Source organism: Lolium perenne, chromosome 3 (assembly GCF_019359855.2).
Source record: "Lolium perenne isolate Kyuss_39 chromosome 3, Kyuss_2.0, whole genome shotgun sequence".
Lineage (NCBI taxonomy): Eukaryota > Viridiplantae > Streptophyta > Magnoliopsida > Poales > Poaceae > Lolium > Lolium perenne.
The window spans coordinates 292,516,701-292,529,591 of record NC_067246.2 but is presented as its reverse complement, the minus strand read 5'-3'; positions in this window follow the sequence as shown (position 1 = coordinate 292,529,591).

Genomic DNA, 12,891 nt, shown 5'->3' with positions numbered 1-12,891 from the left:
TGCTCCGCGCCCATTGCCCTATCCGGGGTCTTCCCCCCGACATCTGCTGAAGACAATAATGCTCTGGCACTTGCTGCAAATACTTCTGATGAAATCATCGACGCCTCCAGAGTCACCGGCTCCCTAGACAAGACCCAAGATAAGAAGGACCCTCCTCTTGTTTAAAGAAGATGAGTGGCGTTATACATCTCTATTTTTCTCGTTTCGAAGTTTTCTTTCAATAAGGCTTTTTTAGCCACATCGTTCTTAGTTTACTTTATTAATAAAGACTCAAGTTTCGTTTATCTGAAGTATTGAAGTAATTTGGGGCACCCGAAAAAGTTCATTAGAACCTTTTCGTATACTACTGCGAACATTGGTTTATTCGAAATTATACCCAAGATTGCCATCTAAAAGCCTCTGAAAAATATGAGTGCTGCACTAGAAGGCAAAATCAACGGGAATCTTAATTTTATCCTTCGCTAAAAGCCTTAAGATTACGCGAGTGCTGCAGTTAGCAAGGATAAAAACTATATACTTACAAACAAAACCCATGACCGGTACTTTAAACTACATAAGTACTAAAGAGCGTCGGAGTCATCGGCAGACTTAGTTCCATTGATTCGATCGGGGGTGCTGCCAAAACATACATCGTCGGTTGAAAGCAAAGTTGCACTTACAACAGGTTTCCCAAATCTGCAACATGAGCTGATCACTCAAATAAATTTCTGCCGAAAAACTTACATATATAGGCATCATAATACAGATGTCAAACGAGCATTTAAGATTTGCTCTCTTAATACTAAACTCTGCCAACGACATATGATACAATTGAAGCAAAAAGTCTAACAAAAAGGAGGCACATATAAACACCTTCGATAGATTTGCAGAACCAATGCACCCGAACAATCGGCTGCAACAAAAATCGAATATTCAAGTATCATCATTACAATAGGAGCATAAACGTTTTAGGACTTCTCTTCTGGGATTCTCGCCTCTTCATCTGCTTTTGAACTATCCTCCAGCCTTTCGATTGCAATGGCAGCAGGAATTTTTGCCTTAGCAAAAAGATGCCCTACATTACCATCGGCATTTGCAATGGCCATCAAATTTCCGGAAGGATGTATCGAAAGAACAAGGGCAAAGGCAGTTTCGGCTCCAGCAATAAGTTGTGCACGAATCAAGCTCTAGATCTTCTTGACATTACTGAACTTTGACATCAAAGTTAGTAAAGTATAAGGGATTTCATTTAAGGGAAACATTGTCTTCCATATCATCCTTAAACCAGTATAGCACTTGTTAAACAATCGGTGCACTTGTTGCACCCGATCCTGAAACTTCGCGACAGTGGCAGCCTTCAATTGGTTCCTCCAAAAATCCTCATCAAAAGATGCAAGATGGGTCAAGGAATTTACGCGTTCATGAACGCGCTGGTTTTCTTCCGACAAATTCAAGGCTATGACTATAAGAAGCAACGACAAAGATGGCATCAGAAAGTTATCGTTGGTGGTATTCGAGAAGCTAAGGAAAAGGAAGATACATACAATTAAAACTTTGTGTGGCTTTCTGCAACTCAGTAAGGGCATATCATTCCGCGTTAGTGGCTAGCTCTCCTTTCTTCTTTATAATGGCGGCCCTAGCGTGAATACCACGCATATCCTTTTCCATCTGGACAATTCGAGACTTCATACGTTGGAGCCGATCATTTTCCGAACAGCCATCCGAAGGACCTTCGGTAAAAGAAGGCACATGAGCCACCTGCAAAGATATACCATTAAGTATGTTATGGAATATGTGTACCTTTCAGTTGGAATTACTCCCATCGGGAGTGTACAATCAAAAGTATTACAACAAATGGGTATTGGCAACATTGGCAATACAAGATTCATTACAATAAAAAGGTCTTATGATAAGGAATTGTTTTAGAACAAACGAATGAGATTACAATCTGATAACCAAAAGTCAAGGAGCTTGAGTCTGGGTCGATCAGCTTTGACCAGCAGCTGACTTGTTTGCCGAAACTAATTCAAGAAGTTGTAGCGCACACTTGCGCGCTGATGATTTGTAGAGGCTCAAATCGATAAGTTGCCCATCTTGCTCCTTCGGTAGCTCTTTACACATCCGTTCTATATCGGCTTTAAAGCCATGACCCATCATAAGTTGGAAAGCGAGAATAGCGCCGTAGGTGCGCGAGGTGCGTTTGAATACATCAATAATTTCCTTAGTGTCGACGGCAAAAGCATCTATCAACTGTTCTAGAGTTTTGTCTTGGTCGGCTTTGGGGAAAATCATCGCATGCATCCTCGACATAACTCCCTTGTTCTTCTGAAGAAGGGCTTGGATAAGCTTGCTGGATTCAAGAGTCATTGACAAAGTATCGACAAAAGAATTATCTGGGAGCTTGTCTAAAGCATCAGCAGGAATATCGGCAGCTTCTGCAGAGGACGAAAAATAATACTTTTGGTTACAATAAAATCGAGAAAGGGGAAACAAAAAGTTGAGTCGATGAGGATTACTAAGCAGGGCCAAAGTAGATTGACGAAGAAGATTGTCCTTTTCACTCTTCTGATCTTCGGCTGCGGTCTTCAAAGCTGTTGGGGGGATGACCCCCGGTATGCCAAAGGCAGGCCTAACCGGATGGTTTGGCCTAACAAGATACCGGTTTACAGTTTAATCCGGACTGTGAACTTAAGCTAAAGAACTTATACCGGTATGCACAAGGAGGGGCATGCCGGAACGAGCTAGGAAGATACCGGACTACCGGTATAAGCAAAGCTGGTCAAAGATTCCCTCGGAGGCTAGAAGACAAAGATGACCTAAGCAAAGTAGCTTTAAACAAAGCCCTGGCACCAAAGAGGAAGGTGACGCCAAAAGCAACCGGAGGACGTCAGCCCCTCCGATTAAAGAAGATACCGGCGTCACCTATGATTAAAGTAGCTTTGTAAAGTAACTTGTAAAGTAGTTTGTCTGTTCAAAGATGCCATTAGGGTTTCTTCCCCTGTAAGCCACCCTCTCCCCCTATATAAGGAGAGGGGGCAGCCCTCTTCACGGGCATGACAAGAGGGTACGACAAGAGACGCATGTACGATCCCTGTGTAGAGAAACTTGTAACCCTGTTGTTCATGGAATAGAGAAGATCTAGAACGGAGTTCATCCTTGTGTGTCTCTTCTTCTACCTCTGGCCTTGGCCAAGTTCTTGAGGAAAGCACCCGGAAGTTCATCCTACACCCGATCCAAAACCCTCCCCCGAATCCTCTAGCGTCCAACTCGGCCCCAACTTAAGCCATCCCATGGCATCTGTCTGTTCACCATGACGACAGTTGGCGCCCACCGTGGGGCAGAGAGAGGCGCTTGCTGGAGTCCATAATCGGGCGGGCCTCCTCGACATCGACGGCGAGCGAACGGTGTCCGCGCTCGTACAGAACATCTACGCCATGGACTTCATCAACGACAACGCAGGCTGCTTCGCCAACGGCGGTAAGTTCCCCAAGAACGGCCGCATCATCGAGTTCGGCAGCCACCGTGTCTACTTCGGCACCGTCCCTGTGCGCCAGTGCCTCTCGCCGGTGCTGGTGGCATCGGACCCGCCAAGGTGGCTGTGTGCTGGCCGCGCCGCCGGCAGCGTGGATGTCATGATGGCCGGCGTGGCTGGCGCCGGCAAGGACGCAGTGGAAGAAGGTGCTGGCTGTGCGGCGTCGACCCGTGCGGCCAAACCTCCACTGGAGCGCGACGCAGGAGCCGCGGGAGCATCTTCAGCACCACCGGAAACGCCACTCCAAGCGGCGATGAACGTGCTGGCGACGCCCATCGCGCAGAACATCGATCCGGCTGCGGCCCAAGCGCAGCTGGAGGAGACACGCAAGGCGCTGCTTACCGGCGGCGCAAACATCCTCCAGGCGCAGTGTGAGCTGAACCTAACCCTACGTGAGTACAACGCTGCCCATGGCTTTGCTTCAGTTAGCGCTCATGCCGCTAGGATGCCAGAAAACCGGCTTAAGGCTCGCAATCTAGATCAGGATTTGCGTAAGGAAATTCATGCCGGCAAAAGTACCTCTGCATCCGTGAGCATCGTAGAGAAACCTAAGTACAGTAGTCCGGATAAAACTATAAAAGCTGCTAAGGCCGCAATGGAGATGTGTGATTCGTTATCCGGAGAGGCTCTGGCAAAGCAGCAGGATAGAGTTAGAGAGCTGCTTGATACCATACAGGCACAAAATGATGAGCTTGGTAGGATGAACAAAGCAGCGCTAGAGTCAAAATCGATCCGGTCGACAAAAGTTGCCGGAAGCAAGTCTCAGGGGCAGGCCTCGTCCCCCCATCCGGATAAAAGAAGGGAAAAAGAAATCAATGCGCGGCAGATGACCGTGTATGATCCGGTTCTTGCCGAAAAACAAAAAGCCGGGCCACATGATGCCGGAGAAAAAAGCTATGGAGCAGGTCGCGGCTACGCCGGAAACGGCTATGCGCGAAATGGTTATGCCGGAAACAATCATGCCGGTAGACGTGAAACCGGGCAAAATTATCGAGCTGCAAGGGCAGCATACGCTGAAGAAGAAATGCGACCACCAAGGTACCGGCAGGCAAGAGCCGCGGAACCAGAGAGATATGAAGAAGGAGATTCCGAGGTGGAACGAATCAGAGCCTACCAGAACCCTTTGGGGGAACGTGTGGGGGAAAGATGCTTGCCAGGCCAGGATGCGAGGCACAGGCTGGATAGAGTGCATCTTTCCGAAATGATCGAATCTGAGGGTCCTCCTGGACCAAGGTGCTTTGGCCCACGGATCATGGGAGAAGAGCCACCGGTACGCAATTTCCAGTTGCCCCGAGACACGAAAACTTATGATGGTACGACCAAGCCGGAAGATTGGCTGGCGGACTATGTCACAGCTGTCTATGTAGCTGGTGGCGGAGTAAACCGGCGTTGGGCGGTAATAATCATACCGTCCTACCTGGTAGGACCTGCGCGTATCTGGCTTAACAACTTGCCACCAGGAAGCGTAAACGGATGGTTGTACTTTGAGGAAGCCTTTGTGAGCAACTTCAGCAGCACTTACAAGAGGCCAAACCGGCCCCAACAGCTTGCTTTATGCCAGCAACGTGCAAGTGAAACAGATCGGGACTATCTCACCCGGTGGAACTCAATGAGAAACACGTGTGAAGGAGTGATTGAGGCACAAGCAATCACTTGGTTTAGTCAGGGATGCCGGAGAGGATCACCACTGTGGCAAAGGCTGCAGAGAAACATGCCAAGCACATTGGCTGAAAATGATGCGAGTGGCGGAAAACTATGCGTTGGGAGACCCACTGCAACCGGCTGTGCAAGCTGAACCGGCGCAGTCAAACCAACCCCGGCAAGATCAACACCGGGACAACCGGCATAACAAAAGAAGGGAAGATTTCCCGGATCGAAGGTATGGTCCGCAACAGGTAGCCGCGGTGCAGGAAAATTCCGGCCCCGACGGAAACCAAAGGCAAAAAACCGGATCGCAGCCATGGGCGGGTCCTAAGAAGAAATGGGTCCAAAAAGAAGGATGGGGACAGAAAAAAGATTGGCAAGAGCATATGAGATACACCATGGAAGCGACTATGGACATGCCATGCAAGCTGCACACCCCACACCCATCGAAGCCGGCGAATCACTTAACGAAAGATTGTTCCTGGATCAAGCACTTGATGCTAAGAGGAGCAGCAAAAGATGCACAAGCAGATGGCTGTTCCACAATGCTGCCGCCCTCGCACGACATGCTACACCAGCACCCATTACCACCACCACCACCGCTTACCGGAGCCAATACCATACCGGTACAACAATACCAACAAGTTAACCGGATAGAGGAAAATCATGATCAGCCACCTCCGCCGGCGCCTTTAGGCCGGAATGTTTACGAGGACCCACATTTGTGCTGTGTTGTCTTTTTCACTGAGCCAATCGACAGGCAAAGTGTGCATCGTCGCTCCATGGAAGTAAACGCCGTGATGCCGGCAGTTCCCAAGTACATGCTGTGGTCAGATCAGGAAATCACCTGGATGTTCAAGGATCACCCCAAGATCATGCCGAATCCGGGTGGTTACGCTCTAGTTGTGGACCCAATCATGCGAGGGCCAGAAACTCGAGTCAAGTTCAGCAAAGTGCTGATAGACCATGGAAGCAGCATAAACATCATGTACAAGCATACGATGCACACGCTGGGGATAACAGAAAACATGCTCCAGCCAACTCACACAACTTTCCATGGAATCGTTCCGGGATTGTCCTGTGCACCGATAGGAAAAGTCCGGGTGGATGTGTCTTTCGGAGGACGTGACAATTGCCGGGTGGAAAACATTCTGTGGACCCTTAACTGTGGTGGATGTGTCATACGGCTTACCTCAAGATGAAGATGCCAGCACCTCGTGGACCCTTAACTGTGGTGGGAAACTATAAAGTCTCACTGGAAACAGCATCTGTCGGATCAAACCTAGCGGAATCGCTGGTGATCACGGAGGAAAAAAGGAGGATGCAAACTGCGGTTGCGCTGGCTCAGTCCTCACAGTTGAGCTTAGCGGCAATGAGTGGAAACTTGGGCTCACCGGCATTCAAGCCGACAAACGAAACAAAGGACATCGTGCTGGATCCGGCTTACCCAGAGCGCACCGTTCGCATCGGTGCCGGCCTGAATCAAGCATAGGAAAGTGCGCTCGTCAGCTTCCTCCGTGAGAATCAGAATATCTTTGCCTGGTCTACTGATGACTTGGTAGGTGTTCCGAGGGAGCTGGCTGAGCACTCTCTAAACGTCCGGAAGGATGCCAAGCCGGTGCGACAACCTTTGCGCCGGTTCGCTGAAGATAGGAGGAAAATCATCGGAGAAGAGGTGACAAAACTGTTGGTTGCCGGATTCATTGTGGAAGTCACGCACACTGAGTGGCTGGCCAATCCGGTAATGGTCGAAAAGAAGAAAGATGAGAACCTGGAGGCAAAAGCTCCAAAGGTGTGGCGCATGTGCATTGACTACACCAACCTCAACAAGGCTTGCCCAAGAGATCCTTTCCCTCTGCCCCGGATCGATCAGGTGATTGATTCTACTGCTGGGTGTGAGTTGTTGTCTTTTCTAGATGCGTATTCCGGTTTCCACCAAATCCCCCTGAAAAAGGAAGATCAAATAAAAACTTCGTTCATTACCCCGCACGGGGCTTATTGCTATGTCACTATGCCTTTTGGTTTGCGCAACGCTGGTGCAACGTACCAGCGTTGTATGCAAAAATGCTTGTATGATCAAATTGGAAAGAATGTGCAAGTCTATGTAGACGATATCGTGATAAAAACTAAGGTAAAAGATACCCTAATTGACGATATCCGGCAAACATTTGATAATTTAAGAAGGTTCCGGATGAAACTTAATCCGGCAAAATGTACCTTCGGTGTCCCTGCCGGTAAGCTGCTTGGTTTCCTTGTGTCAAGCCGGGGCATTGAAGTGAATCCGGTAAAAATCCGGGCAATAGAAAGAATGACTGTCCCGCGGGAACTAAAGGATGTGCAAAAGTTCACCGGAAGCTTGGCCTCACTAAGCCGGTTCATAAGTAGGCTGGGAGAAAAGGCTTTGCCGCTCTACGCCTTAATGAAAAAATCCGACACTTTCGTCTGGACCCCACAGGCAGACGCATCGTTCAAAGAGCTGAAAACAATGCTAGCCACTGTGCCGGTGTTGGCCTCACCTTTGGAGAGAGAGCCCATGTTGTTATACATAGCAGCGACTAACCGGGTTGTGAGTGTTGTGGTTGTGGTAGAAAGAGAGGAGGAAGAAAAAATCGTGCAGAGGCCGGTGTACTATTTGAGCGAGGTGCTCTCCCTCTCAAAACAAAATTACCCCCACTTCCAAAAGATGACCTACGGCGTGTACATGGCCGCCACCAAGCTCAAACATTATTTCAAGGAGCACCCCATGAAAGTGGTGAGTGAAGCACCCATTTCAGATATCATGGGCAACAAAGACGCCAGCGGTAGGATTGCGAAATGGGCAATTCAACTGTCACCGTACGTGCCGGTATACGAAAGAAGAGATGCCATAAAATCACAAGCCTTGGCTGACTTCCTGGTTGACTGGGCGGAAATGCAATACGAACCGCCGGAACACAAAATAGAATACTGGAAAATGCATTTTGACGGATCCAAGCTCAAAGAGGGCCTAGGTGCCGGTGTGGTACTCACCTCACCAAAGGGAGATCATCTCCGATATGTGTCGCAAGTACATTTCAGGGCATCAAACAATGTCGCTGAGTATGAGGCTCTAATCCATGGGCTCAAGGTCGCAAAAGAAGTCGGTGCGCACCGGATCATTTGCTATGGCGATTCAGATCTTGTGGTACAGCAGTGTTCCGGAGACTGGGATGCAAAAGATGCCAACATGGCCTCATACCGGTTTCATGTGCAAAAGATTGCCGGTTTCTTTGAAGGGTGTGAGTTTCACCATGTGCCGCGGGCTGAAAATGATGCCGCGGATGCTTTGTCCAAGCTAGGTTCGTCCAGGTAAGAGATTCCGCCCGGAATAGCCTTGGCACATTTAAGAGTTCCGTCAATCAAGCCAAGTCCGGAGTCGGAATCAATTTTCGTACCGGAATCACACGTGGTGCCAATGGATATTGACGAAGGAAACCCGGGAACTGTTCCGGTAAACCCGGGGACTGCACCGGTAAACTCGGGGACTGCGACGCCCATATCGGAAGAAGCAATGCTTGTGGACAGCATGGACATAGACATGCCGGTGTTCATGGTTAGAGAAGCACCATCTTGGGTTAAACCTATCAACGGCACCTTGCCGGTTGACGAAACTGAGTCAAGGAGAATCCAGCGGAGAGCTAAAGCATACACCTTCATTAATGGCGAGGTGTACAAAAGAAGTGTTACCGGTGTCCTTCAAAGGTGTGTGGAACCGGAAGAGGGAAAAGAGATGCTCAAGGAGATTCACCAAGGAGAGTGTGGGCACCACGCCTCGTCAAGGGCGCTGGTGGCAAAAGTATTCCGGCATGGGTTCTACTGGCCCACTGCCCTGGAAAATGCTGAGGATTTGGTAAGAAGGTGCAATGGTTGCCAGAGGTACGCCAAGCAAAATCATACCCCAGCTTCCAGCTTAAAAACCATACCGTTAACGTGGCCATTTGATGTTTGGTGCCTTGACATGGTTGGACCATTCAAAACCGCAAAAGGAAACATGACCCACATCTTGGTGATGGTGGATAAATTCACCAAATGGCTGGAAGTGAAGCCTATCGCAAAGTGTGATGGCCACACAGCGGTGAAGTTCCTAAAAGATGTCATCCTCCGGTATGGATATCCGCATAGCATCATAACTGACAATGGCTCAAACTTTGCCCAAGGAGAGTTCAAGCGGTTCTGCGAGAACAACAATATCCGGCTAGATCTGTGCTCAGTGGCACACCCACAAGGCAATGGCCAAGTTGAAAGAACCAATGCACTGGTGCTTTCCAGTATAAAACCAAGGCTCATTGAACCACTCGAAAAGACACCGGGCTGCTGGCTGGATGAACTGCCATCAGTACTATGGAGCATAAGAACGACTCCAAACCGGTCTACCGGATACACTCCATTCTTCATGGTTTACGGAGCAGAAGCGGTAATACCAACCGACATTCTCCATGACTCACCAAGGGTGCAACTCTATACCAAAAAGAGGTAAAAGAGGCCCGAGAAAATGATGTGGACTTGCTGGAAGAAGCAAGAGAACTGGCACTGGCAAGAACAGCCATTTACCAGCAAAACCTCAGACGCTATCACAACCGGAAGGTTAACCCAAGAGTTTTCCGGGAAGGAGACTTGGTGTTACGCTTAGTGCAACGCACTGAAGGCCGGCACAAGCTCTCACCTCCTTGGGAGGGGCCATTCATTGTAAGCAAAGCTCTGCACAATGATGCCTACTACTTGATTGACGCACAGGAATGGAAAGAAGGAAAGGCGGACAAATCCGGAGATGAGACCAAGCGTCCTTGGAACATAGCATTATTGCGCCCTTTCTACTCATGAAGTTGTACTGTAAGAAGTTCCTTTTTGTACCTTATGCTATGAATAAAAGAATCCGGCACCTCGAATGTTTCTCGGGGACTGCCTCTGTCAAACTTGCATGTAATCTGTTTATTTTTTCAGTTTACCGGTTGCTTGTGAACGTTTTTTTCTTTTCGGTTTAGTAATGTGCTAAACCTACCAGAGTCTTCGACTCTGCTGCTGTCCGCAAACCGGCTTCATGGCAAGCAAGATAAACCGGTAGGAATTAAGCACGTGAACTGCGAAAAGAGGAAGTGGGAATGAGCAATCCGGAAAAGTTTAACTAACCCCGGTTTTTACCGGTTTTTTGGTGAAAAATTTCGAATTTTTCCTAAGTTCAAGGAAGTGTTCGCTTAGAAAAAGAACTTTGTAACTCATACGCCAAAACACCCAAAAGAGGTAGGCAGAGGCAAAGGGAAAGAACCAAGTGTGCATCAAATTGAATGCGGAAAAGATTCCGGAATCTTCACAGTACAAGATGAAAGCAAACAACAAAGGCAACATGCTACGTTAATCAACCAACATGACTTAATAAGTTACCGGTATGCAAGATACCGGCATAAAATTGTACCACAACCAAAACGATAAGTTTTATGTTACATCATAAGACCCCGACATACCGGGGTAGAATTTAACAAACATTGTTTTTGAAGCTCAGGTACAGCAAAGGCAGATAAGCATGTCACAATAAGTGTTCAAACAGCGGGGGCTTCAGGGGGAGCGGCATGGGCCTCTGGAGCTTCTGGGGGTGCGTCACCAGCTTCCGGCAGCACATCTCCGGCACCTTCATCTTCATCTTCCTCTTCTTCCTCCTCATTGCAGAGGTAGTCCTTGACGCCTGAAGGAGGGGGGATGAAGGTGCGAGCCGGCGCGTACTCAGCAAGCCGATAGGCGCGATCCTGCCGCTTCGCGGTAAGAATCGGATCCGTATCGGTAGGAGCGTTTTCACGCACGCCTTGAAGAGCATCCAGATCCAAGTCCGGGTACCAGGAGCACGCGACGTGCAGCGCGGTATCGGCTCCGGCACGGGCTGCGCAGCACTGCCACTCATGAATCCGGCGCCCTGCCTCCTTTAGCCGGTTGGCTGTGAGCGTGATGTTGGCTGGCATTGCCTCTTCAGGCCACAACACCTTGAAAAGTTGGATGGCGACGTCGGGCAGATCGGCAAGGTGCCGGTCCACTAAGCGCATATGCTGCACTCGGGCGGAAAGTGCGACCAGATAGTCGTACCCGTCCCAATGCGCGTCCATGTTGGGGAACTCCCGCGCCACCCTGTCCTCCATCACCTTTTTCACGGCATGCGTCTGAGAGTCCGGGAAGTGCTCTACAGAAAGAAGGGAAAAACATAAGCTTAAGATACCGGGAAAAAATCTACCGGAAGGAAAAAGAGCGCGAATACGCTTCCAAAATAAGCTTGTGAGCGAAAGAAGAGACAAGACCGAATCTTACTAAGAGCCAGCGCATCAATCTGCATGACCAGCCGATCATACTCCTTATGATCAGTGGTCAAAAGCTCAATCCGGTGCTCAGCCGCCTTCCGCACCTTCCTCTCCTCCTCCAGCTCTGTCCTCAGCACCGCTGTGGAGTTCGCGGAATCATCCACGACCTCCGCCAGCCTGGCCTCGGCTGCTGCCTTGGCATCCTTCAGCTCTTGGCTATGCTGGAGCGCGGCTTGCATAGCTTGCTCCTTGAGCTCCCTGGAAATAGTTTTCTGGGCGTCCAAGGCCTTCTGGTGGTCCTGGAGGAGCTGCTCCTTTTCAGCTGAAACACGGAGGAAGAAGTTTGAACAAAACCGGTAAAGCACGGAAAGATAATGCAACCGGAGAAAAAACAGTACCTTGGAGATTGACAATCTGGGTCTTGAGGGCCTCAAGGGAGGCTTCCGGGATGGCTGTTAGAGAAAAATTCGTGAGTACTAAGAGGCAAAACCTTTGCATAAGAAGAAGCCGGATGCACAAAGGAAACAAACCTTGGCAATGGCTGTGGGCCTCGGCAAGGTCCCGGTGCTCCCAAAGAAGCTCCTCGAAGAGCTGCTTCCGGGCGTCCGCGGTGCTCTGTTCAAAATAAAGTAACTATGAGAAAGCTGCCGGTTTTGAGAAAATTGAAAAAAGTTTCGCGCTCAGAGCTGCGCTCTAAACCCAAAACTCGGGGACTGGGAGGATATATATGAGTCCGGAAAGAACAAAACCGGCATCAACAGAAAAGTTACAACAAAGTTGGTAAAACTTACCACCACATTGCTGGTGGCGTCGTGCCACGCATTGTCAAACTCCCTCACTGCGCGCTTAAGCCGCATGAAGTGTTCTTCGGTGCTCCGGGGGCCGGCCGGGTCGATGGCGGGAAGCCGGTCCTTGCCCAGGCCGCACGTAGCTGCGGAGACATCCGCCTGATTCCACTTCTCAGCGTAATCAAGCACATGCCCCAGCTCCTTGCCCTCGCGCTTCAGTTCTGTAATCCGGACGAGGAGGCCGGTAGCTCTCTCTCCAGCCACGATAGCGGCGGGGCCGGCGTGCAGCACCAGCGACTGCGGGCCGGAAGCCGTGCCTTTCCCCTTGAAGGGCTCGGACACGCGAAGCTTGGCGCCTTCTGGCGGCAGCGTTGGCTTGGACGCAGAGGGTCCTTGGGCTGGCGGCGGCATCTGCGCGTCCTTGGTGGGCTTGGCGGTAGAAGCTTCCGGCGGCGGTGTTGGCGTGGCCCCAGGTTGCTCAGGAGCAGGAGCTTCTGGCGTCGGCATAGCCCCGGTTGGCTCAAGAACATGAGCTTCCGGTGGCGGCGTAGAGCTGGCCGGCGCAGAAGAGTCCGGCACGGCCTTGGAGGGGGAAGAGCATGAGTTCTTCTTCTTCTTCTTTTCTTTCAGGACGGGAGGAACTTGGGGTTCC